Source organism: Larus michahellis, chromosome 3 (assembly GCF_964199755.1).
Source record: "Larus michahellis chromosome 3, bLarMic1.1, whole genome shotgun sequence".
NCBI lineage: Eukaryota > Metazoa > Chordata > Aves > Charadriiformes > Laridae > Larus > Larus michahellis.
Window position 1 is genome coordinate 18,219,104 of NC_133898.1, and position 4,983 is coordinate 18,224,086.

Sequence of the window (4,983 nt, forward strand, 5' to 3'; positions counted from 1 at the left end):
TTGACAGTGTGCCTCTGTATTTGCACATACCCAGCACGTCCCACCAGCACAGGGCACTGTGGGCATACCCCGTGTGTTGTAAATTATACCCTTTGTATTGCCAGTGAATACCAAAGCTCCATCACCAAGGTCATCATGTCAGCTCCCTTCATGAAAGGGACAACAGACTAAGCCTTCTGGTGGTACACAGCTCTCACTGGGTAGAAAGTAAAAACTGGGGTAGAAAGTAAAAACTGGGAGTTGCCATCCCTGGAGGTATTTAAAAGACATGTAGATGTGGTGCTGAGGGACATGGTTTAGTGGTAGACTTGGCAGTGTTAGGTTAACAGTTGGACTTGATGTTCTTAAACGTCTCTTCCAACCAAAACCATTCTATGATTCTATTCTAACTTTCCAAACTGCACCGGGAGATTGTAGTGGGAGCTTCCTGCTAACCAGGGCACTTAACTTTCATCTGAGGTCTTTTATAAATTCCTAGAGAAGGTGTCTTTTCATCCAAGCACTGCAAGCAGTGTGTCCATTGAACAGCAGGAGAAAGCCTGGTATACATTGCAAATATTAAATCGTCTCTGAGCAAGAAAAAACTATAAAAATATCTGTGAATAGCATTACTCATACTGACTGGCTAGCTTTGATATTGGTGATCTTAACCTAATACCAGCATCCTGCAGCATTAAGTGCAACCCTGTAGTGATTTTCATGCTTACGGATTTTGTTAACACTTAACCCCACTTTTAAGAGAAGAAACTGAGGCACAAACACACCAAATATCTTGCCCAAGCTCACAAATGGCAGTCGGGAACAGTATCCAGGTTTCATCAGTCTTGGTTCAGCTTCTGATCCAGCTCTCCCCATTGCGGTCTATTTAACAGCTCACAAGAGTTTTAGAAGTCAGGCTATCGAAAAGATTAGCATGCTGTTCAAACCCTCCCGTTTTTTCAGGGTTTTTGTCAGCATTTGGGATAGTGTTGCTTAAGGGCACCTCAAACATCCGTTTACTGGACAGGTTTTAATTTGTAATTATTTATACTCCTCTTGGTACATGATGTCTAGAGAAGATTTATTTTTGGATGATGAATCTTTATTAATCATAAAAAAAAAAAAAAAATTACCGTTTCCAAATCCCTTCCCTCTGGAAACCGAGAGCCCTCAGCAAACTCAGATGCTTGGTAATGAATGCCCTCTTCTGTTTAAATCCAGCATTGCTGCTGGAGAGGAAAACGGCTGCTCAACCGCAAGACTGCAGAATTCTTTCTCAAGGCATATTTTACAAATACCAGCTTGCCCTTCTTTCCAATTAAAGTAATCATTCTTAGGAGGAACCGATTGCAGAATCCAGGCAGTCCTCATGGAGATGCCTTGACATGGGCAGAACTGTAATTCCATTTTAAAGGTATACTCTAACATGTTCTCTTTTGTTTTCAGCTGTTGATTCACAGATACATAGCGCTCTAGTCTCATAACCAATTTTATTAACAGTGTGATTTTGTTATAAGCTCCGTCATTTCCATCAGAGTTCTGAGACAGGTAACACTGGGACCTATGATTTGTTCCTCTTTCATTTGTCATGTGTGACTCCTGTTTCTGCAAGGGCCTCTTCTTTTCTCCTTTTTTACCTGATTTAAACCACTTTATCAGAGGAACTGTAGAAAGAGCTGTCCCTTAATTCAATTTAATGACAAATTTTCAGGGTATCAGGTGGCATAAGAAGGGCTATATAAAAATGGCACTCCCGATGGATTGAATCCACTGAATAGCACTGTGTATCTCAGCTCCTTGATAAGCCCAGAGGCTTGTGTCGTATGAGTAAGCCTAATTGAGGATGAAATAAGCCATGCCTTTCCTAAATATTCACCCTGATACATATGCCTTATGTGGAGAGAAAGCATCAAAGGGAAACAGCAGCCACCAGTCACTCTGCTGTCCTTATTCTTGTCCCTGCTTTCTGCCACACTCCTGCTGATGCCTTGCTGATGCCTGTCTTCTGTTCCCTCACCTCCTTTGCCGTCTGTCTTGTTTCCATGGGTATGGCGTATGGATGTTTACAGCACCCTCTTTCCTCAGAGAGACCCCAACCTGCCACCCTGTGTCCCCAAGAAAAGACCCATTCCAGCTCCTTCCCCTTTTGCCTACTGCCTTTGCCTTCATCCCTTCCCTGCCATCTTGTTTTACCCACTTCATCAGTGGTTGAAATCCCACCCCCTCCATGCCTGTTTATAATTGCCACTTCCCTGCTCCTGGGCTCCTTGGCTCCAGTGGAGAGGGACGAGCTACAGGGGGGTGCAGAACCCCACGGAGGCAGGGTGCAGCAGGAGGGTACATCCCAGAAACATCATTTCTCCTTAGCTGAATGAGCTGCTGGAAGTTCACAGTCGAGCAGACGATTGCAGTAGTGCAGCAGTTTTAGTACGACGTTAAGTAAGAGCAGAGCAGCATGTTTTGGTAAGGCCGATTTTCTCTGTCTTACCTTGCACTCAGTAATTTGAAGAGGAGTAGAGCTGAGCGACCACAGTGGACCCTTTCACCAGCAGTGGGTTTTGCAGCACCAACCATACCACCAAAATCATCGGGCAAGTGACTTTGACAGACAGGTTGAGGTATGGTTTAGCAGTCAGGTTTTTTGCCTAGTTGATGCTTAACTCTGCTAAAGAATGACTCAGATGTATGGAGACTAACCTGCATTGCCATATTGGGTCTTGGAAGTATCTTGAGGACCCCAATATTTGCTCAAGGTCATCTCCCTGAGTTTCTCTTTCAGACCAAGCATGGTTGGGCTCCTGCTGTCCTAATACTTGACTATACGCACCTTTTTGCTCTTCCTTTTTTTTTTTTTTCCCCCACCTCTACTTTTGTGTAGATCTATCTACTGCACACCCCTTTTGACAATATTAACCACACAATTAGCAGCAAAAATATTCAGTAACTTGTTCTCAGGGCTCTGTGGAAACAGTTTCAATTAGCATGCTGTGGCTTCCCATGAAGGGGACTAAAACATCCTTCCACCTTTTCTCTGCAGGCAGTGGGTGGCTCCCACGATTTCAGATGAACTGTCATCTAAATCCTGCTGTCAGTATTTATATTTAGACAGTAAAATCTACTCAACATTACCAATGACTTTACAGACGAAGGTCCCTCCACAGAGAGAAGTCCAACAAGGTTACAGCAGTAGCACACCTCTGGGTATCATCGGGAAAATACCTGTGTTCTCACTTTAAATACTCCCTGTTCCCCTGCTGGGTTTTATTTGATATTTTCATTGCATCTCCTACAGCATGACTGTGTCGTTAGTCCCTTAAATGAGCAAGATTTCCCAGTCCAGGAAGACAGGTTGCCATTACCAACATCTGTACAGATGTGATGCAGGGATGCTCAAGACAGATTGAGCAAGTTCCTCCGCTTGGTGCGTAATGGCAACATGAATTCTATGAAAGAGGGGCCAGCTGCATGGCGCGGTGCTGCCCCGAGCTGTGGCACGCCACAAGCTTGTTCAGGTAGGGCACCTCTCAGTCTCACAGCCACCTTGCTGCGTCTCCGGTGGCTCTGCCCATGTCCTCCCTTCTTCAGCTGCTCCCAACTCCCCCTCCTCCCCACCCAAGGAGAGCGTTCAGTTCATTTCCCCCTCCAGCAGCTACTCGCAGCTTCGTTCTTGATACCTTCCCTTGAAGGCACTTCTCTGCATGAAGTTCCTCGCTGCTTTTCTATTTCAATCCCCTTTATAGGTAAACTTTTCCCCTTGACTTAGAGAGGCATCAGTTCTCCTTAGCCCTTCCAAACAAGCTCTGCCCACCGCCCTTTCCTTCTGCCACCTCCCTGCTCACTCCCTCCCTCCTCCCTCTTGCCTCCACCACTGGTCACTCATCGTGGGTCTCCTCCGCTCCCAGCATGTCCCCACCTCTGATTTTTTTCCCCCCTCGAACTTTTATTGAATATGGAAATGGAAGTGAAAGTTCTATATCAAACAAAAAAGACCATCACAAAGCAAGGTAATGCTAGATTGTACCTACCCACAACCAGAAATATCTAATCCCGCTGGGTTTTGTGGGATGGCAAAGCGAAATTTGAGCCGATGCTTTTTCTTTTATTTCTATCAGTAAGGCTTCGGCAGGGAGCGTGAACATCACTTACAACGTGTTGTGATTGTTACTGTGAAAAAATTACAGGTTGTTTTTACTAAGGGAAGAACAGGGATATAAAATAGCACACAGCAGGCATAGCACATATTAGGAAATTGTCCCAAAAATAAATGCTTTCATGTTTTCACTTGTATTCTAGCAATTTACCATCTCAGTTTTTTCAGGTACCTGAATCATATTGTTTACTGATACTTTTAAACATTGCAAACTGTTTAGGCTCTGGAAGGGGACTATACTTCTGCTTTCCATTTGCAGGTGCTCACTGAAGGACAGAATACCAATGAAGTGAAAATGGATGTTAACTGTGTTTCCCAGTGTTTCACAGAATAGCCGACTGGTTTGCTACAGAAACAACAGCATAGGACAAGTGACATTGTTATTATACACTTTAAGCTCATTCTTTGAATGCTGCCCAACAAACCTCTGCCTTATTCCCATATTTCCCCCCCCACCCCGAGGTTTCACCATTTCCCTAGTAACAGCTCATTTCAAGAACAGACTTTGAAATTTGTGAGAGTCTTAAACAGTTGTCGCTACATTATATTCAAATATTCCAGAGAGATCAGGGGAAGTACTCAATAGGAAAAAACACAGAATTCTTTGGCTTACTATTGTTATGCAAATAAGGCAGGAAAAGGGCCTGCCATAAATGACCATTAATGGAATATAGTGCGTCGTTCAGCTTTCTGCAATTAGCTTTATCTAAGACGAGGAGTGATCTCCCCCACTCACACACAGAGTAGAACTGCTCTTTCTAATAAGCTACAATACCTATTAATACGAGATCCACCAGTTAATTATAGTAAATGTAAAACAAGCTTGATAAATTTCTAGTAAAGGGACAAGAAAC